At 40.4% G+C, this 27475-nt stretch overlaps 1 protein-coding gene across 1 annotated transcript in view; it reads right to left on the reverse strand.

The window, feature by feature from the left end:
- LOC126355417 (LIM domain only protein 3-like) overlaps window positions 1-19097 on the reverse strand; it is a 1043148-nt gene extending 1024051 nt beyond the window's left edge. The window contains exon 1 of the mRNA XM_050005721.1: window positions 18966-19097. The gene's annotated coding sequence lies outside the window, so the exon portion shown is untranslated. The remainder of the gene's footprint in view (window positions 1-18965) is intronic.
- Between the last annotated feature and the right edge of the window lie 8378 nt (window positions 19098-27475).

The following is a 27475-nucleotide window of genomic DNA, read 5'->3' on the forward strand; positions in this document are numbered from 1 at the left end:
TCGCATTCGGGGGAGAAAATTGGTGATTGGAATTTCTTGAGAAGATTCCGTCGCAACGAAAAGCGCCTTTCTTTTAATGTATCCAGCCCAAATCCTGTATCATCTCTGTGACACTTTCTCCCATATTTCGCGATAATACAAAACGTGCTGCCTTTCTTTGAACTTTTTCGATGTATTCCGTTAGTCATATCTGATAAGGATCCCACACCACGTAGCAGTATTGCAAAAGAGGACGGACAAGCGAAGTGCAGGCAGTCTCCTTATCTGTTACATTTTCTAAGTGTCCTGCCCATAAAACGCAGTCTTTGGTTAGCCTTCCCCAGAACATTTTCTATGTATTCCCACCAATTTAAGTTGTTCGTAATTGTAATACCTAGGTATTTAGTTGTATACCTAGGTATTTAGTTGAATTTACGGCTTTTAGATTAGACTGATTTATCGTGTAACCGAAGTTCAATCAGTTTCTTTTAGCAGTCATGTGGATGACCTCAGACTTTCGCCACACTCAGATATCTTTTTCTAAATCGTTTTGCAGTTTCTTTTGACCTTATGATGACTTTATTAGTCGATAAACGACAGCGTCATCTGCAAACAACCTAAGACGGCTGCTCAGGTTGTCTCCAGATCGTTTATATAGGTAAGGTACAGCAAAGAGCTTATAACACTACCTCGGGGAACGCCAGAAATCACTTGTTTTACTCGATGACTTTCCGTCAATTATTACGAACTGTTACCTCTCTGACGGTAAATCACAAATCCAGGCACATAACTGAGACGATATTCCATAAGCAAGCAATTTCACTACAAGCCGCCTGTGTGTTACAGTGTCAAAAGCTTTCCGGAAATCCAGAAATATGGAATCTACTGTGATCCCTTGCAAATAATACTCAACACTTCTTGTGAATAAAGAGCTAGTTGTGTTTCACATGAACGATGTTTTCTAAACACATGTTGACTGTGTGTCAATAGACAGTTTTCTTCGAGGTAATCAATAATGTTCGAACATAATATATGTTCCAAAATCCTGCTGCATATCGACGTTAACAATATGGGCTTGTAGTTAAGAGGTTTACTCCTACTACCTTTCTTGAATATTGGTGTTACCTGTGCAACCTTCAGAGAAAAGCAGCATAGTCAAACTCTGCTGCAAAGCCAACGTTATATTAAATATATAATCAGTTTCAGAAAATCTATCTACTGCAGGTACTCGTTAAAAAGAGGATATATGCAATAAGAACCCTTCCCTTAATTCTAATAGAACTACGTAAGATTTCTAACATACCCGCAATGAGAGACAAAAACAGTAATTTCGAAACAATTATTGAACTCTCTGCGGCAGCAAACAAGAAACCATTTCGAGCGTCCATTCTTTCTCAGGGTTTGAGGGAATTGCAACGTGAGAAAGGTGCTAACGTGCTAACGTAGTCAGTGCGAATAAAAACGACATTTCAGTACCGTCCGTTACTTCTTTGTTTCCAGTTTTATATACATTAGAAGCTAACGCCACTCAGCAATGTTTATCTGAATGGGTACATCAGAACAAATTGGAGTACTTGAGTTTCACGCCGTGGTGGTATGTCCTATTATGCATTAAGACGGAGCGCAAACGACATGCAGAATTTTGAGGCAATTTACCACGTTATAGGTAGAAGACGAAGTTCTTATGGCATCATAATTACAGATGACCTGCTTCATTCATTTCCTTTCAATGAGACTAAAACAGGTAAGTGTCATATTTGGTGTTTCGTAGGTGCTGAGGCGCTAGCACGAATCGTAGTGTGTCTGGTGACCTCATACTTCCTACCGTCTTCTTTTGCCTCATTAAAATGACTCCTTTCAGGACCCACGCGGGTCACGCCAAATAAACTGTTGTTATAAATTCAGCTCTGTCTTTCATCATTACTATCCTCCTTCAGTTCCGAACTGGCTCCTTCTTCGATCACGTAGAGAATGATTAAAATTATTTTGAATTCGTATCAAAGTCGGATTAAAATATGCCTTATATTCATCTGGCACCGATAAACTGAAGATGTCACAGTTGCAATTTTTAATTTCAAATTGTAATTCTAATTAACCTTTCCGTTAAGAGGAAAATTCCACATAGTTTCACTCTATCACACGTTGCTGAGAGGCACAGAAGATCTTTAAGTAACAGCATGGGCACTTAGCAGACCTTCTGCAAGTTTCACAGAATTAATTGTTCAGTGTTGTTTGTATCATCACAGCTTCAAAAATTTTTAGTTTCTGATTGAAACCCTTCCGTAAAAATCTCAAGCCTCAAGCTCGTATTAAAACGATATTAATAGGACTTTCAATGTTTCTACGCCTAAAACAATATTTGCTAACCTCTCCGTCTTTAGTTGTTCGTTGTACATCAAGTGATGATATGAAACAATCAATAACATATAAAAAGCATGATTTTCATGTGCACGAGATGACTGCGATTAACTTCTGTATGAAGCAGATCAATGAAACCGAAAGGAAGTGAGTCAATGAATACGTTGTACCCTATATTAATAATTACTGTCTTTCAGCTGTTTGAGGGAAAGTGTACAAAACAAATGGTTACACATTCGCCATGTGAATGAATTTAAAACAGGGCTACCTAACACACAATGTGGAGTGACACTCATTAGTGAAGAGTATTATCACAGTCAGTATTTACCTATAGACAATATTAAACCTCCATCCTGTTGCTGTCCTGCTCTGATCTATGATAACAGTTCATAAGCTTTCTCACAGCTAATCTGCAATTCCCAAAAGGAGAGTACTGCCGCACAGAAACGGTAACATGCCTTAAAGTTTTATAGTCATCACAATCAGAGCGTAGTTCAAACAGCAAAACATAGGTGAGTCTTACAGTATTGGTATACGAAAGTGTGGAATGGGGTATTACCACAATCGTCAAAACCCATACATGTTGTACACATTTATACAGTAACAATCATTATGCTGTACATTAGACGAAGAATATGTCTCATTCACAGTTGTTTTTTGAATCCAAGTAAGGGTTTAAGAGATAAAAGAATTAATTCATACGAGTTACTTAACTTTAATTCTAGTGCGCACTCAAGTCACGTATGAAAGTAATTCTCAAAAGGCAACATATTAATGTACGATGTTGTATTTCTGCTCCTCTTATATTGAATGTGCCTCACTGAAACTCAATTTAGCAACATAATTTTATCTCCATGAGAAAGACTACAGTTAATGGATTACTTTAGAAACATCTTGCAAACCACATTGCACTTTCAGATATTTCAGAAGACCCGCGCATTGGAACGATATTAAAAATGTCGGCAATATGATGATTTTATAATTCACTTTCTCGCAAATTCTCTTTCCTTTAAGGGCGTCTCAGCGATACACGCATGCTGTCTAGTTTTCTTACTGGTAGTGCTGTGTCGGCATTTCGCTATTCAGTGCGTCATTTGAGGTAACGGAGGTGACGTATTTCAGTAGCCTGCCGTTAATACAGAAATAGCTGTCACCAAAATTTGTCAATTAGAGCCAATTCTGCTGATACACGCAGTTTTAAATGCATCATTTTTTGTCCTATACGACAGTCAAATGCCTCATGTAACTGGTTATTGGAGCTCTGGGTTTCATGACGTTATTCTAGAATGCGATCGTCGCTAATGTTGAAGATCAGCCCTCATTTAGAAAATGATCTTTATTCATTTCGATGACAAGATCGTGCCAACCACATATAATTTTTCTTCACACGAAATCCGATGGCTGCATAATACAGGGAATTGACAAAAATGAGGAAATACCAACAACGCAGCACATTGTTATGGCTAATTTATTCAGTAGGAAAACCATTGGCATCCAAAATTGCTTCCAATCGCCTGAAAATGAAAATATAGGTCATGTACCGTTTTCAATGGAATTTTACACCATTATTCCTACAAGACAGAGGTAAGTTCAAAGAATTATGATACAGGTGGACAGCGATCACGCAACTTCCTCTCTAAAGTAGACCAGAAGGGCTCAACAATATTTGGTAAATTGGAAATTTGTGGTAAGGACTGTGGGACCAAACTGTTGAGGTCATCGGGTACCTAGGCTTACGCACTACTTAAACTGACTTACTCTAAGGACAACACACACACCTATGCCCGAGGGAGGACTCGAACCTCCGACGGACGGAGCCGTGTGAACCGTGCAAGACGCCTAAGACCGCACGGCTAACCCGCATGGCAATTCTGCACCGAAGATCGCATATATATGAGCGCTATTAGGAATGTAAATCTCGATCGATCGTGAAATGGAAATCACAGTGAAAATCAAAAATGTTTTATTAGCAATAATTTGTTTCAGATTCCAGCGACTTCTCTACATACGATATTGCAATGTCTGTGTTATTCCGAATTTATCGTAATTCGGAAGAATGTCGTATTTATCCGCAGGGCAAAGGATTTTGAAATAAAATGTCACCCCTGTACGGGAATATTTGAGTACATAATGGGTGTACGCAGGTCGTACACACGTGGTTGACGACATATGGAAGTTTGGGTCTGCCCGTGAGTCGTGTTAGGATATCGAAAAAGTAAGACTGACGGCGATAAGAAGGAAATTCGGGTTCGAGTCCTGGTCCGGTACAAATTTTCATTGTCGTCATTCCATTATACAGCAGATACTCGAATCCGTGAATACATTTCATTCTCTACATAGTCGCCGCTCCGACATTTGTCGTAGCGCGGTACCACCTTTCCAATAACTGTGCTTTACGCCACTTCTCTACTCTGGTCTGCAGTTCGTTGTCTGTGCCAAAATGTTGTCTTCATAGCCAGCAGTTCATGTAGGGCAGACACGAACATCAGAGGGAGCTAAGTCCGGTCTGTGTGGTGGATGCTCTAACATTACCCACCGAAAATGCTGCATTGTGCGCAGAGTATTGTCATGAAGAAGAATATGTGTGGCACCTACTTCTTTTGGAGTTTCATGAAATCAAACAGAACCTCACATCGGGCACACTTAATTGGCAGAGTACACTACTGTTCTAGGCATGTCTATGTGCTCACTTCGTGCTCACAACAGAGAAGGGACTGAAGCCATCAAGATGCATACTACAGAAGCTGCCCAACGCATCTGTACAATGCTTCATCGTGTTTGACTATCGTTTCGATTTCGCGACCTATAGGATCTAACTTCCCAAATAGCCCTCGTGCATTTTCGTGCCGTCTTGGCAACAGCAAGCTTTTTAACCAAGTAAAACAGATCGCTCATTCTCATTTCTCAGGGTGATGTAACGGACTCAATAATATTGTTGTCTGGTGGGTGTGGTAGCCAGGGAAGGCGCTACAATTCATTCTCGTGCTCGCAAAACCAGTCCGGGACTATGCGAGCTGTGTGAGCAGGAAACTATAATCTTTGCTAGAACTGCATTTACGTTCAAGAATGCATTTCTCGCAGTGTTTCGTTACTTTTGTCAACCCACTATATGTCCGCGTGGGTTGCCGTATTTTTACTCTTTGATGAATCACATGCTGCGATGCTTGGATTTCGCGGGCAGTACGCTACAAATTGAGATGTGAGTGAACACCTCACTGAGTGCGGCAAAGGAAACTGGTGATGATTCCAGAGGGCCTCTACCAAGCCTCGTGCAGGTCTATCATTCGTGGGGGAAAAGGACACTGCTGACATTTCGACTTAACCACTTACAAAGAAATGTTGGCGCGAAACATTGTTTCTTTCCTCAGCAAGATATACACTGCGATGGATATTTCATCTTTTCGCATGTATCTGGACAGGGTGTTAGGTTCTGGTTACTTCGATGCGAAATTGAGCGGGTTTTAGCCGATTTGTTGGGAATAGGCTACTGACTACGTCATGGCTGTTCCAAGCACATGCGTCAGTAGGCTGTACATAAAACATGCCCCCAAGATGCGTCAGTCCAAAGACTAACATTATTTGGGAAGTACTGAACAATCACAGAACTTATGGAGACAAATATTTTGGGCAAAGTAGTATCCTTGAAGAAGTGTTTTCTTTCCGTTCTCAGTAATTAATAATGACATAAATACAGTCTCATTGTACTAGATAATATACGGTAACAGATGACATATCTGAAAGGGTGAGCAAAATTTTGAAAATTGTGGTAAGACACTATGGAACCAAATTGCTGAGGTCATCGGTCCCTAAGCTTACACACTACTTAATCTAACGTAAACTAACTTACACTAAGGACAACACACGCACCCATGCCCGAGGGAGGACTCGAACCTCCAACGGGCGGAGCTTGGCGAACTGTGACAAGACGCCTCAAGCCGTGTGGCGACCCAGAAAAATTTATTTCAGGGAAAACAGTAATATCAATAGTAATTTCCACACTCATAACATAATGATGGGCAATGATTTCAAGCTGGGGATTAGACTGGATGGCTTGTGAATTTTGATGCAAAACCCAAATATTCTTGACATTGCATTGAAACTGTTATCAGACGTCAGGCCATCAATAAACAGAAGCAGACCCAGGCAGTGTAATTCACAAGCGAAGGTAGAAGTTTATGAAACCTTCGTTATACCAGGTTTCTAGTGCAAGACTAGAACACAGACACCTTTCTTTAATGGAAGAAGTAGAGACTATTGCAATACAGTGTTTCTAAGCGGGTATTCGGTAATATTAGAGACATTAAGGGTATTTGAATTCAGGATGCTTACTTTCTTTCTCTTCAAACATTTACACGAATGGGAAATTGAAAAGTGGAAATGGCCACGGCACACAACGTACCCTCTCCAACACATCGAAAGGTGGCTTCCGGAAGTCAAATGCAGATGGAGACGTCGATGGATAAAGTGTACGCCGAGTCTGCACATACCTGAAACGAGGAAATTTGAATGAATTAAAATATGGCTTTTGTTACACGTATTACAAATGAAAGAATAAATAACATGGGAAGTGAATAGATAAAGATAATAAATTAGCCGAGGAGGAAATCCACGGAAAATTCTTACGATAGTAGATACAATTAATTAAGCGATGAAGTGTGGAGTTGTGGAGGAGATATTTCAGGAAAAGGAATGCGTAATACGAAAATGAAGAAGTGGAAATATCTATAGATATGGAGGTTGTTACACGACAGGAAAATTTAAAGTTGCTATTGCACTTTCGGAAAAGGTACAGTCCTTAATAATAATAATAATAATAATAATAATAATAATAATAATGTCACTGGGAACAGATTACGAGAAACGTTTACCAGTTTCTTTTTTGAGGAGTCATTTACATTAAAATTTAGTCCAAGTCGTAACGTAAGTTTTGATATGAAAACCACCAAACAACGAGTGCATTTGCCAGAATTTTTTTCGGCGTACGTTCTTTTTAATAATATAATGGACTGTCAACAATTTTTCGGACATGAAGAAAGTGAAGTGTAGGTGGAGTCCTTATTACTTTGCACTAATTCGTATTCAGTACAGCTACAATTGCAGTGTCTTTCATTAATAGTTGATAATGAGCACAGTCTAACATGAATAAACATTTTTCAACTAAATAGTTATCTCAAAGAAAAAAAAAATAAAATGAGACAGAAACGTGTAGGAATTACATCTTTATGAGAAGAGAAGAAACATTTTTCATGGAAGCTCACCTAAAAGTTTTCAAACTGTTGTTTTTGAAGACAAAATTTTGCTGTAGCAGCTATGTTGTTCACGTGCATGTCAGGACAACAGTAATCTGTAGAACATTAAAAGCAGAAATAAAGTCATCTACACGATGCTTACTGCCTGAGATAAATGTACACGAGATATTATCAAACTCAAGAGTAATCCGAGGTGCTACAAGCGACTTGTTCCATGGGAGCGCTGTACTGATTAGAAAATTTTAGGAAGCGGTAGCTAATTAAATATAATTATGTCTTTTCGAAATCAGTGAATTTTTAGAGTTATTAATTTTTTCCAAAACTTGTTAGATGTTATGGATCCTCCATCACAGTGATTACCTGACTGCAATCGGAACACCACTAAAGCTTTTCATCTAATTATTTATCTTAAGAAGTAAAGTAAGGGCTGCCTCATAGTTGACATTTACTCTTCGTGTATTGTACTTTGTGAGTTCAGATTCACACATTCCTGAAAGGTGGGTGGACGCGATTATCGGGCATGACTCGATTCAGCCACGTTATAGAAGACATCAGTGTTCCGCAACACCCCCGCCGTCTCCCTCCCCAAACTTACGTTTTATTCTTAGAAATTTCTTACTCAGATTAAAGTATAAAGGTCGATGCTTTGGTACAAGTAGACTTCTCTTCACCAGAAATGCCATCTTTGAATGTGCTGGTCTGCTTTTAATGCTGCTCTTTCTTCGTCGTTCACGTGTTTATTTACTTCCGAGATAGAGGAATTCCTTAAGTTCGTCTATTTCGTGGTCGCAAAAAATGTTTATCGCTGATCTCATTTTGCTACTTCCTATTGCTTTCGTCTTTCTTAGGTCTATTCTCAGTCTATATTCTGTACTCATTATACTATTCAGCCGATTCAGCAGGTCCTGAAATTATTCTTCACTTTCACTGACCACAGCAATGTCAACGACTAATCTTATGATTCATACCATTCACCCCAAATTTTAATCCCACTCTAGAATCTCCCTTTCATATTCGGCATTGATTCTTCGATGTACAAATTTAACAATAGGGGCGAAAAATTACATCCCCTTTTAATCCGAACACTTCGTTCATGGTCTCCCAATCTTAGAGTTCTCTCTTGGTTCTTTTACATAAGATATATTATCTGTCTTTCTATACAGCTGACTCCTGTTTTTACCAGAATTAAGATCATCTTAGACCATTTTACGCTGTCGAAAACTTTTTCTAGGGCAACAAATCCTATGAAATAAACTTGATTTTTCTTAATTCTTGCGTCCATTGTCTGTCGCAACGTAAAACTTGCCTCTCTAGTGCCCTTGCCTTTCCGAAAATCAAACTGATTGTCTTATAAAAAGTCCTCAATTTTACTGTCCATTTTTCGGAATATAATTCTTGGTAGACTGACTGTGCCCTGTTGTTGGTAGATTTCGCCAGTATTAGGCTATGTGACTGTGTGAACATTATTCCGCTACTATTGTCTCACTGTAGTAAAAAAAAATGGTTCAAATGGCTGTGAGAACTATAGGACTTAACTTCTGAAGTCATCAGTCCTCTAGAACTGAGAACTACTTAAACCTAACTAACTCAAGGACGTCACATACATCCATGCCGAGCAGGATTCGAACCTGCGACCTTATCGGTCGTGCGCTTCCAGACTGAAGCGCCTACAGCCACTCGGCCACCGCGGCCGGCTCACCCTAGTAGTTACACTTTAAACATACTTTAGAAAAACGTTTCGCATCGTGAAGTCCTTAGTTGATATTTGATGCACATTACATTCTCCAGCCGGAGTTGGTAAAAGGAATCGTGTCTACGTGCGTAGACTTCCCCTATCAGTGTCAGCGAACACAAAAGATTTCTGTATGCATAGGTCATGTTTCGAATGGTCATCATATGTATCTACTGTTGGGTTTACTGCTAGATCCTTCGTAAGGCCACAGCATTAGTGACCGAAACGTTGGTTTTGTCCCTTCGGTTCGATATTTTACAATATGATGTGGCTGTGGTAATACAGATGATTGTCAAGTATCAAAACTGTCAACCCGTTCTTCTCTGTTTCTACAACAACATCAATAACAGTATGGATATGTTAAGTATTCTCTATCGACATTCTATGATATTTATTGACTTATAGTATCGAAAGTAGTATGTTAGCGAATGTGGCGTTTTTGGAGCATTAAAAATCAGTTTGACACTATCTATATAAAATACATTGTGATTTGACTTTCTGTGCATATTTTCAATCATTATTACAAATCTATCTTAATTTTAGCAATTTGTAGTTTCATCGAAGTAATTAGTATGTAAATATTATCCTTAATCCTCCGAAGACGTCGGGGTGGAGACGTCTCTAACTGCTTAGATAAGAAGGGGACGTTAAACGAGTGACAGACTGCATTAAGAAAAGCCTCGTACATTCGCTAGAAGTGATTACTGCAAACCACAAAATACGATAATTTAGCATTGTCTGGCAAAATCGCAACATCCTCAGCACTAATCTTCTGCCTTAATTACTGCTCCTGTTCGCCTAGTGCATATTTTTTTTCCGTATTCCGGTCGTTTAGGGGAGCGCCATTTTGAAATATTTCACTGCATCCATTGGAGACCTTACATAAAGTTCGGTCGAAGACAACGGGAAACATCTTTAACGTTCTTTGAAACAACGACGTGAATTTCTTACTTGGTTTGGAAACACTCACATGCACTGTGTGAAACTACAGTTATACATTTGAACTGGCCAAATTTCAATTAATTTACCTCTGCTGTCCATTGTCAGAGTTAACGAATCTTTTTTTTCTGTTTACGCATGGTAATTGTCTACGTTGAGGGTGACGGAAATTGTGTCTCGCTCTTCACATTATTATTAGTACACAAGTAAACTGATACCGAATATGTAATGTGTGGCAGAGTGTACACTGACATCTGAAACGGTCATCCCTCTCTAACTCTCCCAATCCTCTGGATCTGCCTGTAACATGGTACGCGGAACGAAGGTTGTAGACATCCTCTTGACTTAGCTCGAATTTCTCTTAATTTTATTTGTGCAAATTAGCGAGTTTCTTTTTGTCCATTCCCCAGCATTAAATTAAGGTTAATTACGTTAAGGATCAGCTGTCAATTTTCCGTCAGTTGCTGGTCTCTTCATGTTTTCTATCTTTCGTAACAAATTTACCGACAAAGTGAATTCATCGTTCACAAATGCAAAGTCTACTGCCGGCCTTTGAGCGCTACATAACTTGCCTTCCAGATAGTATATTTAAAGGGTGTTTGGAGTAAGTATTTTTTCTCTTTAATACTGAGTACTAAGTGAAAAGAATAATTATTCAGATAGGTTCACATAGGAAAACTCACTCTTCTGCTAAGCTACGAACGTACTTTAACTCATTTCCAGACAGTTACAGCAGCGAGTCATAACTTTTTAGATAGAACACTACTTTTTCTATAATGCATTTAATGTATTTAAACCATCTCTCTCCAACCATCACCCATTACGTTCTTACGACACCGAGAAACAAGCAGTTTGAGAAGATGGGCCGTAACAGAAGAAGACCAGGACGAAGTGCGGACACAGGAGTGCTTCTTTTAGCTTCTTCTGACAATGTCAAAACTGGCTCTGAGCACTGTGGGACTTAATGTCTGAGCTCATCAGTCCCCTAGAACTTCGAATTACTTGAACCTAACTAACCTAAGGACATCACACACATCCATACCCGAGGCGGGATTCGAACCTGCGACCGTAGCGGTCGCTCGGTTCCAGACTGAAGCACCTAGAACCGCTCGGCCACACAGGCCGGCCTGACAATGTCCCAGAGGGTTTTGTTTGCTAGAAAGTCTTCATTATTATAGATTAATTGACTTTAAATTATAAGCCATGTATTTTATTTATTACTCCACAAAATTGAACTCCCTCGTAGGCTCTTCAGAAGTCAAGGAACCATATCAACGTGAGCTCTGTACCTTAATCTCCCACCAACACTAGCACACACGCATACGATTAATACATTATTCATAACACATACATACACATACACAAAATATTCATTTTTGACCGGAACAATATGCGACAATATACCAAGAATGAATTCACATACAACAGTCCCTATCTTCTGTTTGCGACGTAAGATTTTGAAAGTTCCCCCTTGCTTCTCAGGCTAATGGCAGAACTAGAAACCACTCCAATATACTCCCGAGTAATATTCTGCTTCACTCTTGGCCTAATGGGACACTCGGCTTGAAAGAACAAAATCCTACAGAAGACCGCTACGACTCATGAGTAGGAACTAACAGACGTAAATAAATAAATTAATAGATTTTTAACGGGGACAGTGGATAACTTTATACGTGCAAAATACTAAAAATAAATACAATTTCAAGCGGTCTGTTCAAAGTTTTGTGGGAGTCTACGTTAGTTTTAAGGCAAAAGCTGGAATCTGTAATTCTCTTCCATTCATTCCCAATTTAGAAACCCTCTTGCACACTACCAGCCTGCCTGGAATCTGGCTCCCAGAAACAAAGGCACTAGAGTTGGTCCGATCTCTAACTGTCTGCGCGAAAAGTAAGAAAATAAAAAATGTATTTGCAGCCTTCTCGATTTCGTAAGCCGACAGAACAAGGTGGGTTGATCTATATTGTTGTACGATCTTCAAGATCAGTATCTGACGTAAGCACTCAAAATATGCTGAACTACCGTAAAACGTGCTAAAAAGGGTGCTTTATTCCCGTCGTGCGAGAAAGTTTCATTCCAATACACAGGAAATGGCGATATTCTCGATGGACAACAATCAATGAAAAGTTGATAACGAAATAAAATAACGAGACATCAATGTAAGATAAGAGTTAGGCGGTGTTGTCCGAGGTGACAACTAGCATGATACCATGCAAACCACGGATGAAAGTTAACATCCAAATTCCATATTTCTTGATTTTCGGAAATCGTTTGACAGGTTGCGCCATTGCCGACTTTTCACGTAGGTCCGAGCATACGGTATGGGATCCCTGATACGAGAATGGCTCGAAGACGTTAAGCAACAGAACACAGTAAGTTGTTTTCGACGACGAGTGCCCATCAGAGACTAGAGCATCGTATTGAGCGCCCCAGGGAATTGTAACAGGATCACTCTTGTTATCTTTATACATAAATGATCTTAGGAATAGACTGAGCACCAAATTCTTACTATTTGCTGATGACTCTGTAGTATAAGGAAAGAAGAAGGATGCGGGATGAATTAGACATAATTTCTATTTGGTATGATGATTAACAGCTTCCTCTAAACGCAGGGAAATGTGAGTTTATGCAGATGAATAGGAAATGCAGCCCCGCAATGCTCTCATGCAGTTTCAGTGGTTTTCTGCTCGACACAGTCACGGCAATTAAATAGCTATGCGTAACGTTGCAAAGTGATATGAAACGGTGTGAGCACCTCATTTCGGCAATAGGGGAAGCGAATAGTCCACTTGGGTTTAATGGGAGAATTTTAAGAAAGTCCAGCTCATCTCTAAAGGAAAACACGTGCGTGCTAATGCGACCCATTCGTTAGCAATGCTCGAGTATTTTGGATCCTCACTAGGTCTAACTGACGGAAGACATACAAGCAATTCAGAGGCGAGCTGCTAGACACGTCACCCGGTAGGTTTGAACAACACGCTAGTGCTACGGAGATGACCCAGGGACTCAAATGGGACCCCCTCGAGGGAAGACTTTTTTTTTCTTTTAGGAAGAGTATTGAAAAAAAATGGAGAACTGACATTTGTGTGTGTTTGAATTCCTAAGGGACCAAACTGCTGACGTCATCGGTCCCTAGATTTACACACTATTTAAACTAACTCATGCTAAGAACACACACACACACACACACACACACACACACACACACACCCATGCCCGAAGAGGACTCAAACCTCCGGCGGGAGGGCCCGCACAAACCGCGAAATGACGCCGCTAACCGCGCGGCCACTCCACGCGAAGGCCGGCCGGTGTAGCCGAGCGGTTCTAGGCGCTTCAGTCTGGAACCGCGCGACCGCTACGGTTGCAGGTTCGAATCCTGCCTCGGGCATGGATGTTTGTGATGTCCTTAGGTTAGTTAGGTTTAATTAGTTCTAAGTTGTAGGGGACTGATGACCTCAGATGTTAAGTCCCAGTCAGAGCCATTTGAACCACTTGAACTACGCGCGGCAACCGACATTTACAGGAGACTGCGGAATGATTCTATTGCCGTCAACACACGTTTCGTTACAGATCATGAAGACAAAATAAAAGAAATTATGGCTCATACAGAGGCATAGAGACAGACGTCTTTCCCTCGTTCCATTTGCGGCTAGAACAGCCGAAGTAACGATTTCTAATGGTACAAGGTATCCTCAGCTTTCTAGATGTGCTTAATACGTCCCAGGACAAAATAATTGTTTTTGGACGTTTGAAAGGGATGGTTCCACAGGTCTTACTTATTATTTGAATGACTTCAAGTTCTGCCAACGCCCTTCCTCCTTAATTAAGTTCTGTTGCAATTTCCATATTAATGCCATTTTCAGTTATAAATGATTGAGTTTTAGAGTGATAAAAAGTTGGAAATGTACATTTTAATTGATAAAGGATCTTTACAGCCTACAGACAATTACCTATGATTTCTGTCAGTTTCTATGCAAAGGTGTAATCGTTCTCAGTTCCAACAATGATACTGGCGTTTAAGAGCTTTGACAAAGAAAGAAAAAGGAAAGTATAGCGAGTGACACTCGATAAGCAAGGATTCTACCGAAGCTATGTCCTGGTAGGGAGATGCATGTGATGTATGAGTTAGGGTCCATCACGTGTAGGAAGTTGAAGCACATTCGTCCTTCTATACCTGGTCGTAATTCTAGTATTAAGGAACAACTCAATATCTTCCATTACCAGCGGTAATAATAAAAGTGGAGAATATAGACGCTTGTCCTGACTGGAATATGTTTCAGATATTGTAAACGCGTATCTTGTTTCTGCTGTACACAAACGTCCATCTAAAGGATTTAGTGGGAGGAACTCAATAGAAATGCTTGGAATAAACAGGCATCAAGATGACAAATATCTATTGGGGCGTAACTCTAACTAAAACTGCGGCATTTTATTGACAATGCTGTCAGCGACTAAGCGACTCAGTTACCCAGACATGTTACAGAACTATCCTTAAGAGCTATACATGACCATGTACCAGTATATGCCTCTCACCTACATTTTGAATTTGATATAACCTTGACGGACGAACTCTCCTGCATGAAAGAATATCAAGGAAGATATTAACCACATCCTAGAGTTTGTTTGCAGAAGCAATTGTTACGATGTTGTTAATGGATGTATACTACAATTGGTCCTTTGCTTGTTGGGTGCTGTAGAAATGAGTCTACTTGTTAAGAGCTCATACTTACAAGAGACATCGAATGCAGATAATGTCCAACGTTTAATGACAAAAATCTCAGTTTCCTCGTCAACGATTCTAATCAGAAAAACTTTAGAAGAGACCGGCACTCTTCTAAATGGGAAACTTTTACTACTTAATCTATAGAAAGAAATTGTATACAGCACTTTGCTGCCGTTAGGGTGATATCCACATAAAATCATAAAACATGTAATAATAATTTTATAAATAGGCACGAAAAGATAATGTCTAGGTGAAGTCAACTGCAGAAACCTTTCCGCCATTGTATTAGGAAATTGTTTTGCAACAGTTTCCAGGAGGAAAAGCTGCAAGTTTGTAAAATATTATATAAGAAAATCACAATGAAATCATCAACTATATGCTGTTCGAAAATATTTAGAGATATGTATATTTTGCAGATTCATGTTGGAAGACAAATCTGTGTAATTCCACACCCTCGCCTAAAATTTCTAGGGACGACACATAGATGTTAAGAAGATGACACGTAATTATTAAGATTATATTGCTGTAAAGACAACCAAATATTAAGTAAACAGCTAAGAGTAAACTTTTCTCACATTAGTAATCAAGACGTACATCATGTTTTATATTGCATGTAAAATGAACAGATCGGGAGAGAAAAAAAGCATCTGAAAAAATACTAATTTCTGGGTAAAATGACGAAAATGGCTAGGCGTTGTGCAACAGTGTTTAGTGACCAGAATACGACGTCTTATTTCGCACTTTAGAGCCACGTGGGTCGGGGCATCGGAACGTAATGAAGCTGGCTGAATTAACATTTAGTAAAAGTGTAAGCAGCCGTCAGTTTTCATTAATATATGCCTAAAGATTACTGGCAGCTGCTGTGTTTTCAGTCATAGACACCTCACGTCCCTGTCACAGACTCCACGCTTTTCTACGTGCAGCACAACAATGGCACCGAAACTATACTTATTCATGGTCCACAGTTTTGTTGTTCACGTTTCACTTAATTTACTATGCGAAATCTTACACAGGTCGAGAGAAAAGTACGTCACTAATAGTTTCAAAATTGCTCAGTAAATAGTTCAAAACTATACATACTGGAAAATTCATAAATAAAGACAGTTTGCCTTCTGAAGAAGCCACTTCACGTCTTAAAGTTTTGCGGCCCCTCATGTCTTAACCCTGAAAGCGTAACAAACTCAAGACGTATATCTTTAGTCTGTAATTTACTATTCCCTTGATAAGTAACTCTTCGAAGTCTTCGTCCAGCGCATGGACAAGCGAAACTAATTTTACTCGAAAGCATCTTCATGTTAAAGGGAAATTGGTCTATTTATATGCTACTGTTCGCACCCTGTTTTATCAACACACGTCAATCACGTAGCGGAGTTAACGAAATATTCGACAGCGTTGCTAGTATACTACTTCTTCGTATAGTTTATTGGAGTATTTATCAGTCAAGTTGAATATCGGGTTTTGCTACCAAGGTCACTCAGTATGTTCGTGAAGTTATCCACCCTTGGGTCAACTGGGTCTTCGTGACTGATAGAATCTCCTGAATATGACATTCGACTTGCAACAAAAATAAGCCAACTGAGTGTTTGTATCTCAGGAAAATTGTGGAGTTATCGCAGTAATTTGGTTCTCTCCATTCACACAAAACACTGAATCGTATTGAACACTGTCATCGATAAATTTTAACAACAGTGAGTGATAAAGAACAATAAGTGTTACTAAATATAAATTTTGGTTCGTGCACAGAGTGATTCGCTCATTTTAGCTTAAGGACAAGCTATTTGTTGGTATCATGCAGTTGAAAAGTCTTTGATTCCTTTACACATAGTCTATGTGTTTTAGTGTAAATAACAATCGGATCGCGTCGATACGTCTACTTGGGCGCCAGATGAATCATATACAATACCAAGGGACCAGCATAAGTTTCGGGTAACTACTGCTAAACGAGCTTCATTGCAGCCCAACTATTCATTCTACAGTAATGAAATAATTCCGCTAACTTCGATAGTACGATAAATCATCGAACAAATATTTTTCTCGTGGCATCGAAGTCATTAGATATGGTGCTTTGCTAAAAAGTACTGAGTCAGTTTTTACTTTACGTCTATATAATGCTAATAGTTTCGAGAATTAAACTCTAGAGTCTATTTTACTTTTAATTATATAGTGTGTTCCGTCAATGAGTTGAGGAAGCGTTTTCTTTGTAAATTTTACGACTTAGTTTGTTATAAGATCCGAAATATAGCTGCATATAATGTGTTCAGCGAAAAGATTAGTTTCTGGAATGTACGTACGTTTAGGAAAACAATAAAGTAGTTCTCTACAGTTTTGTACCTCGATTAGCTATGTTAAATTTAGAGTCAGTACCGTGTTATACAATCAAAACAATTGACGCATGTCCGAACTTTTCGAAGCGTGGTTTTTGGTACACAGGGCGGTTGAAGGAGGTGTCATATGTCCCTACCAGAGGAAGATTGGTCAAAACTAGAAGATACAGACCGTTGAAAATCCGCGGTTTAACATCTTGTACTTTGTTTATAGACGAGGCAGAGTTCAAACGGGATGGCACAGTAAATTACCTTAATATAGAAGTCTGCACAACTGCAAATGTTCTAGCAATCAAGGAGATGAGGCATCGGGATCGCTACAGTGTCAGCCTATGAGAAAAAATTGTGGGTCACGGACTGGTAGGGCCATACAATGTACCAAACATATTAACAGGTGGTCTGTATAAGCGATTTCTGCGTGATAAATTACCAGCGCTGCTGAAGAAGGTTACCTTTATAAAAAAGACCACAGCTGTCGTTTATGCATGACGGGGCACCACCCTGTTTCCTATGACTCGTGTGACGGTGGCTCACCGCAACGTTTCATGTTGGTTGGATCCATCGAGAAGATCCAGCAGCAGGACCTCTCTGTTAATCGGACCTGAATCCGTTAGATATCGGATATGAGGCCACTTAAAGGCACTGGTGTACGACCAACCCATCGACAATGTCCAGACGTTACGGAGCGTGTGACTAATGCATTTCACGCAATATGAATGGAGCCAGGTGTATTTCAAAGACCAGGGTCTATGTTAACAACATGCAGCACTGACCGCCGTTCTATTTCTACGTAACAGACAGACGGGGATGAATGGACAGAGCGGCCCAGGTTTCAACAGGTATTTGCTTTCAGACGTGTCATTATAGGAGCTATTCTTCTAGTGCTGAACAACTTCCTTTTGTAGGAATAAGTGACACTTTCTTTTTTAAATAGTCTGCATGTTAGGGTGTCCTACAGAGTTGATGGTTACATAATTATACATAATTGACACAGTATGTCGTTCCAGCGTTTGTGCTATGAACATAGATTTTAGCTGGGTTAATGTACGTGAATCATAGTAACTAACACATTGTAAACGACTATGTGAAACTTATTCTGAAATTGGTACCAAAATTATAAATTATGGAATACATGAACATTTAGGAACGGAACAAATCGGTTATACTCAGTTTTGTAGCTCGCTTCGTTAGTGTGTCATAAGACTTACAATGAGGACGATGTTATAAAATGGAAATAATACCTGAACTTTTCGTTGAAAGATTTATAATGTGTTTTAGGAAATAAAATCGTCCAAACGTGTCATCTCAGAGGTATCTCTTTTATAAACCGGAAATGCAGTTCCATTATTCGGTTGTGAACGAGGATTGTAACGCGAATCATAAATAGTAACTGACAATTTGTTAAATATTGTGTTCATTGTGTTCTGTGCCAAAAAATGCCAGGAGACCTTTCCTTCGGGCGAAGCTACTGTCATACAATATTTCTGAAATAACCCAACATCTCGTCTTCGATTGCTATTATTATGTTTTTCTACTGTTGACCATTTATGTGATTTTGAATCGTTATTAGAAATAGTGGAAAAATTGTAAGAATTTCGGTGCAAGGTAGAAAATGGTGTCATTCAAGAGTAAAGAAGAAAACAAGATACGTGTGAGGCACTGACCTCGGTGCGCAGCGCTGGACTCGGGAGTGCGACGGCGACGGCGACGGCGACGGCAGGAGCACGTGGGCGGCGCGGCGGGCCACGTGGTCGCGGGGGCTCGGGCTCGCGGAGGCTGTGCTGGCGGCGGGCACGCTAGCGCTACCGGGCGCCGACTGCGCGGGGTGGCGGAGGCGGCGGCGCCGTACCCCGGGGGCGTGGCTGCGCGCGCGGGGGCGGGCGGCGCGGCACTGCCCGCGGCTGCGCGCGCACCGGGGGCGGCGCGCCGCCGCCCACCACGCCCCCGGCTGCCCCCCGCGTTATGTTAATGCGCGTCTTGACCCAAAAACCGGGCGCGTCACCGCGGACCGCCCCCGCGCTATCTCCTCGGCGTGCCCCCGTTTACCGGGAGGGGGAGGCTGCGTTCCTCCGGAACAGATACGGCTCCGTGCCCCGTGGGAGGGTAAGACTTTTCGGCAAAGTTGCTGATCGACAGCTGCAGGGTCCTTTCAGCTGATGAAGTCGTTGGTTATCTTGCACGGGAGCCAAAATGCCTTAGTCGTTATAAGAGCATTGATTTTTTGAGACTTCTGCTACTTGTCTATCAAGACAGCATAACACAAGGTTTGAAATAAAGTATTTCCCAATGAACTATTGTGTTGCATTAGTTTCTAAAACAGACTTTCATTAAATATAGATGAATGTAAGATGATGGTTCTCACAAGGAGAACATCTTGATCACGTCAAATCGTATAAATGTTTAGGCACAATACCAAGAAGTGACATAAAATGGGACGGTAAGTTAAAATCAATTTTAGTGGAACCGAACGAGGGACTGATTTATTGGTACGGTCTGGGAAAATTCTATACATCTCATCCGTGGAGAAAGTGACTTACAAGATGCTAACGTAAGCAGTTACAGGGTACTGTTCCTGATTATAGAGTCCTTTTGAAGTAGACAACAGACATCGAACGATTTAAGAGATGAGTGCTACGTTCGTAACGGGTTGTTATAGCCCAAGCACCTCAGTGTGACAGTTATTTCGAAGAAATTAAATGGCATTACAGTATTACCCAAAACTGGCATACTATTACCATAATGCAGATTTCTACTAAACTGGCATAGTATCCACTTAATATTTGTGTGTACAGGTTTTTCACGTTATCTGTCTTCACAAAATTTAACAAGACAATCGTGTTAATAATATCACTACAATGAACTGGCTTTCTTTATATGTTTACGATGTCACTATTGTTGTTGTGGTCTTCAGTCCGAAGACTGAAGCAGCTTTCCATGCTACTCTATCCTGTGGAAGCATCTCCATCTCCGAATAACTACTGCTACCTACATCCCTCTGTCTCTGCTTGCTGAATTCATTTATTGGTCTCCCTCTGCGAGTTTTGTCTCCCAGACTTCCCTCCACTGCTAAACTGCTGATCCCTTTATGTCTCATAATGTGTTCTATCAGCTGATACCTTTTGTCACAAATATCTTTTCACGCCAGTTCTATTTAGAACCACATTTCCAAAGATTTTATTCTCTTCTAGTCTAAACTGTTGATTGCCAATGTTTGACTTTCATAAGTGGCTGCACTCCTTACAAACACTTTCAGATGTCTTCCTGAGACTTAAATATATATTCCATGTTAAAAATCTTCTCTTCTTCAGATATGCTTTTCTTGTCACTGATAGTCTACATTTTACATCCTCCCTACTTCTTCTCATCAGTTGTTTTGCTGTGCAGATAGCAATGCTGATCTACTATTTTAAGTGTGTCGTTTCCTAATGTAATACCCTCAGCGCCACGGATCAAATAGCTCTGAGCACTACGGAAGTTAACATCTGAGGTCACCAGTCCCCTAGAACTTAGAACTACTTAAACCTAACTAACCTAAGGGCATCTCACACATCCGTGCCCGAGGCAGGATTCGAACCTTTGACCGTAGCGGTCGCACGGTTCCAGACTGAAGCGCCTAGAACCGCACGGCCACAACGGCCGGCAATTCAATATATGTCAGGTGTACTGTAACATCTATGCCCTTCGATTTTCATGTTACAGCATGTAAATTATCTGATCAAAAGTGTCCCGCAGAACTGAAGCCATAGAGGTGGACCCGTTCGGATAAAAGGAAATGGGAGTATTGTTTCGTCGGCAGAGAAGCAGCAACAGCCAAATAGGTCCATAATGAGAACTGAGTGACTTCGAACCTGGGCTACCCATTGGATGTCACCTGAGTGACAAATGCATCAAGAACATTAAAACCCTTCTCAAGCTGCCCAAGTCGACTACTGGCGATGTGTGTGTCAAGTGTAAACGCAAACAACCACAGCTAAACCAAGGCCAGGCTGACTTTACGTATCGATGGACGGCGACCGTCGAGCATTGTGGCATGTTGTTGCAAAGAATCTCATCCAGTCATTGGGGAAGATCACAAGTACGTTCTGAAGCACTGCCAGCATTGCAGCTAACACAATCATTGTGGGGAGGAAGTTAGAAAGGATGAGGTACAACAATCGAGCAGCACCTCATAAGCCACACATTTCTGTATTCAGTCTTAATCGACGCTTGAAGTGCTCTAAGGAGCGACTCCTCTGGTCAGTGCATGACTAGAAGCGAGTGGTTTGGAGTGATGGACTCGCTATAGCCTGCACTGATCCAATGGAAGGCTTTAGAATTCGCGAATACCTGGGGAACACAACCTGACGTCATGAGTAGTGCCAACAATTAAAGCACGGAAGAGGTGTTGTTGTGTTGTCGTCCAGAGAACGAGGTCTCGTGCAAAATGTGGTAACTTAGGACGAAACTCCAAATAAATACGGCCGCTGAAAATGCAGCAACCAATCGGAGACGTCGGCGTAGACACTCTCCAAAGCGTTTCCTGACGCCTCCACAGCCAGAAAATTATTTATGTCCGAGCGCTGTCCCGCTCATCCCACTCGCTATGTATTCAAAAATCAACAGTAATCATCGCTTACGACGACAGTGTCTTAGTATAGAAGCGGCTGCGTGCGAATAGACCTTATTATCAGTAAAAAGGATTTAACTGTCCGTGAAACTTTTATTCTATAATGAAGCGCTATGTATAAGTGTCAGAGATTGCATCAAATTCGTGTCATATGCGTAGGCTTTACTAATTCCTAATGTTAATTATTTACCAAATTCAGGTTTTAATAAATTTCTAATAATGTGTGTGTGTGTGTGTCTTTTAGTAACTATTCGACTCCCTCCTGAACTATACCTGCAACAGTATGCTTCGGAGCTGTTACAACTTACTTCGTGTTTACAATGGTGTCTTCTGATGGAGTTACGGAAAACGCTAAATGACGAAGGCTATGAAGACATTTTATAGCACTGCCTGCTGTATGCAGTAGAGGAACAATTGAGAAACAATGACTGTTCGTATACACATGACGAATCAAACTATGATAAAGCAGCATCTGTCAGGCAAGGGTTTGTTGACGCTAACATTCCTACAATGGACTGACCTGGCCAGAGTCCCGACTTTAACCCATTGTAACAACTTTTGAATGCATTAGAACGCCGACTTCGTTCCAGAACACAATGTCCAGCATCGCTCTCTTCTCTGATTTCGGCTGTGTAGGAAGAATGATCTACCGTATTTCCACAGATTTTCAGGTTCCTCACTGAAAGTGTTTCCAAATTAGTACAAGCGGTTCAAAAAATGGCTCTGATCACTATGGGATTTAACTTCTGAGGTCATCAGTCCCCTAGAGCTTAGAACTACTTAAACCTAACTAACCTAAGGACATCACACACATCCATGCCCGAGGCAGGATTCGAACCTGCGACCGTAGCAGTGGAGCGGTTCCAGACTGTAGTGCCTAGAACCGCACGACCACTCCAGCCGACAGTTCAAGCGGTCATGAAGATTAAGTGTTCACTTCCCTTACTGTTGCCCGCTAGTAGATAACCGGAAACTTTTGATCAGATATTGAATGTACATTTTGTACCTTCTGTCACAGTCCATGATAAAGTCTTGTCTTTGTAAATCGGCATGTTTGCCTAGAAACCCCAGTGTGGACGAAATATTTAGCTGTCTGAATGGAGCTCTACACTGTCTACGTTTTCAGAAATCGTTAAATCTTGCCAAGAATTTTGTTAAATTCGCAATTCCTCGAAACCAGCAGTGAGAAGACGCTGTATTTGTAAATTGTCAATAGCTTTGAAAACAGCGGCGCGACGCCGCCTTTACCTGCGAATGCGGGGCATCTTCCTCAGCAGCAATGATCGGTATGACAGCACTCCAACGGTCCGTTAAATACTGGTCATCAACGCTGTCGCCTGAGTGCTCACAGCCTGAGTCGGCGAAAATTTCTAAGTCCCGAGTTATAGTATTTTCGCCGTTAGTACCACAAAACTACTTCAGTTCGTATCTTAGTAAGTTGTTTGTATTATTATAATTAATTGTTAGGTCCATTCACAACAGAACATCATTTTTTCCTGAAGGTTGCCAAGTACCCACTTATCTCTCGCGATAGGCATTCTATCTATCCTTAATAAATATTATTATTTATAGCGCTTGAGTGCTTTTTTTATTCTAAAAATTAACGTCTATTAAATGAGTCCTCTTAGAAGCAAGATGATGTAGACTTCACAGAACGCTGTTGGAGAAGCAGCACACGAAGAACACTGTAGAACATTATGCTGACACCACGCGTAGGGATAGTGAGAATAAAGTAACGGAGATTCAGGTAAGTTCAGAGCCATATGGACAGTATTTTTATCCATCTCACTAACTGAGTGGAACAGAAAGGAAAATATTCAATATCTGGACTGTGTCCACTCCGTCATGAGTGACGGGAATTAGTATGTACTGTGTGGTTTGGTTTAGCGACGAAGCCCACTTTCATTTGGATGGGTTCGTCAGTAAGCTAAATTGGCGTATTCGGAGGACAGAATCTGAATGTCGCGATCGAGAAGTCTCTTCGCCTTCAACGAATGACTGTGTTAAACGTAAAAATTATGTGTGACAGTGTGTCAGCTGAAAACAGCCATTCAGGAGGTCATCAAGAACATCGATGTTTCGACTCTTCAGCAGGTCGTGTAGAATATCGCTATTCGCCAGTGCCATATCATCGACAATGGTTCAAATGGCTCTGAGCACTATGGGACTTAACCTCTATGGTCATCAGTACCCTGGAACTTAAAACTACTTAAACCTAACTAACCTAAGGACAGCACATAACACCCAGTCATCACGAGGCAGGGAAATCATCGACAATGATGATAGGCATATCGAACATGTCATAACCTAAATCCGAATATCTGTAGTGACGTTTACATGTTGAATAAAGTGTGTACACACCGTAGTTTGTAACTGATTTAAGTTTTGCTTTCATGTAGGTCAAACTGTCCCACTGAATACAGATGTAGATGTAGACGTCACTGATGTTGTGTTATTTCGCTGAAGTCCTTCTAGGACGGTGGTCCCCAACCCTTCTGAGACCATTACCCTGAGTGTAACCACCTATTAACTAGTAACTCCCTCTCCTCACCATCATCAACTTCTGCGCCTAGCTAAACTTTAGAATGGAAAAAGAATTTTCTTTGAACATTTTTTGAAATGACGAAAGATAAATTATATTTAGTTTGTGTAAGAGTTTTATGGAACCACGAACTGATACGTCAATGAGTAGGTACTGCTTAATTTAAAAACCTTTTCTTATAGACTGTTGAAGTAGCTCTAAATGTATCGCGAGTGTCACATACAGTTCCTTCTGAGAAAAGAAGGTTAACTCTCCAGATTGAGAACAGACACTTGTTCCTGAACATCCTTCCTCACCACTTCTCCCCCTAGCGACACTTTTTCAAGCATGACCTGCACACCCATTTAAAAATAACCAAGCAACACTTCATTGTTGGACTTCTTACTTCTGAACTGACAGAAGTTGGAAGATTGCAGGCTACCAATATTCCTTGTCTGATCACTTCCATTAATAATAATAATAATAACATTGTGTAGGACCCACAGCAATGAAGTAGCAATTACACAGTTTATGTTGCACTACGCTGTCAAGCAGTTCGTTTGTCTGTTGCGTAGTGAAAGATGAAGCAACTTCTTGTCCACTTCAGGAACGACCAACTACTAGAAGAAGTCATTTTCATGGGATATTTAAGCAAGTGTGGCGTATATGTCTCAGCCATACTGTCAGAGATACATTATACAACGTAAAAATTATGTGTATGGTGGATGGACTACGTGGAGAGGTCATACATTCATTTCATTAGCTGTAACCCCCACCACGTTGTCTGTCGGATTAGTGCTAGTATTTGAAAACAAATAGGTAATTACTGATAAATGAAACTATACGGTTCCAGAGGCCTTTTCAAGATTCAAACGACGATGATATATACATCAATTATTGGTAAGTTGTGTACTCAGTATTAGTCTTACCGAATAGTGACGTAGTAATAATGTTTTAAAAATGATTAATTTTAGTGACCGAAACACAATCGAACACTTTTGAATTTACCCCAAAGAAAATTTCAGTTTACTCCTGGAGGAATAAATAGCCAGAGGTTGCATGATCGATGCAACGTAAATCAATGTTTCGTTTACTACTGTAAGTACCTTTAATTAGATTTGTATGTTAAGTATTGAATGAGTCCCAATTAGTTGTTATTTATTTAGCTTGACCAGATTAGGGCATTCATGAGCTTCCTTACATCGGAGAAGGGTTAACTACTACAGAATTTTTTTACATCGTGTTTCTTAGGAAATAAAAATAATTTTACTGTGACCAACAGTTATAAAGTACTATAAATATAACTGGAACTGATTTAGACATATGTAAAGACAATGTGAATAAATAGCGTTGACAAAGAAGTAATAACGTTAATATTAGTGTACTTACAATGTTCCTGACGTTAATAATACTAATAATAATAATACATAGGAATAGTTGCAGATAGAAAACGCGTATGTATTGGTGAAAAATGCTGTTTCATAACAAAGCGAGTTCTGAGGGAGAGAAATATGTAGACTTAAGGTTATTGAAAAATGACGATCACCTGATTGGAAAGAACGATGTAATGATTTAACAAGTACCTCAAGGAAGTAAAGGAGTGATTATTCTTTGTTAAGCAGATATGTCGTTGTTGTCTTTGGAAGCTGCAGCTGGTATTGAGTTCTCTGTTATAATGAGAGAGGTCATTCGAGAGGCGGGTTACTGCTGCTGAAAAGGACTTCTAGAAAATGGTGATGGTGTGGGACAGAAAGGGTTTACCGCTAATCGGAACGCATTTTTCAGCTAATTCGTTCAGACAAGACCATTATGTTCGAAGAGATATACGTTAATAAGACGTTTAGGAGAGAGAGTGCATGGAAATCTCTGCAGTTGCCTGCACGTAGTCAGGGTAGCTGGCCGTAAGTCGAATGTCGCCAGTTCCAGGCGCCTTGAGCCTTCCTGAGAAAGACCTCACAATAACATCGCTGTGATCAACAATTGGAAGTACAGGCGATTTCACAAGTTTCTTCATTAGACCAAAAGGAAAGACATTTTTTATGTTTTTTGTAGGACACGGAGAGATGCTGATGATGCCTTCTTGCATGATGCAGCTATGTGCATAACCCAGTTTGGCTTTTCACATACACCGTCTGACAAAAATGCAGAACCCTCAGTGCGCATGTCCTAGGCAGTTTTTAGTCTTAAATGTGACAAATATCAGTTTACTGCCTCAGTAAAGAGTGTAGGAGAGCACCGCCTGATGTAAGAGCTGAATCACCGGGAAGATGTGCTGAAATGACAGACTTCGTACACGTACACCTCTTCTGCGTGTATGAAGATAATAGAGTAGCATTTCTCGCTCGCAGGTCGAATGCTCACCAGAGAGAACAAATATTGTTCGTGTGTAGTGTTATTGACGGGCATATATTTTTCGCTGTCTAGTATGAAGATGTCAGTATCATTTTCACGAGTATTTACGTCAATGTCTAATTCATTTCTAGCATCTTGGTAGTTAATTGATACTTCCGGTTTCTCGTGTGTAGAGATCGGTTTTGTCTATTCAAGCGTTTACGCCAATGTGTGTAGTGTTATTGACGGGGATATGTTGATTTTAACCACACATTCGGTGTCTTGTATAAAGATGTCAGTATCATTTTCTCGGGTATTTACGTCAATGTCTAATTCATTTCTAGCATCTTGGCAGTTAATTGATACTTCCGGTTTCTCGTATGTAGAGAGCGGTTTTATCTTTTCAAGCGTTTACGGGAATGTCTCATTTCTTTCTAGCATTTAGGCAGATATTTGTTATTCTGCCTCTACTAGGAGTATACGGAGTCAACACAAAGGCTACACAGTTCATCACGTGATTGATGCGGCGCCCAGAGTCGAGAGGAAGTGTCGGTTAGCTACCCGTTACACACAAACTAACTTTTAAATTATAGTTTCACGAGCACATTCAATAGAACGGTTCCAAAGTAGTCTATAGCGATATTAGTCTTAGCAATGTATGACAACAGAGACAGTAAAATATGAATAATCAATACTCCAGTAGCGCCAAGGCCCAC

Source organism: Schistocerca gregaria, chromosome 3 (assembly GCF_023897955.1).
Source record: "Schistocerca gregaria isolate iqSchGreg1 chromosome 3, iqSchGreg1.2, whole genome shotgun sequence".
Classification (NCBI taxonomy): Eukaryota; Metazoa; Arthropoda; class Insecta; order Orthoptera; family Acrididae; genus Schistocerca; species Schistocerca gregaria.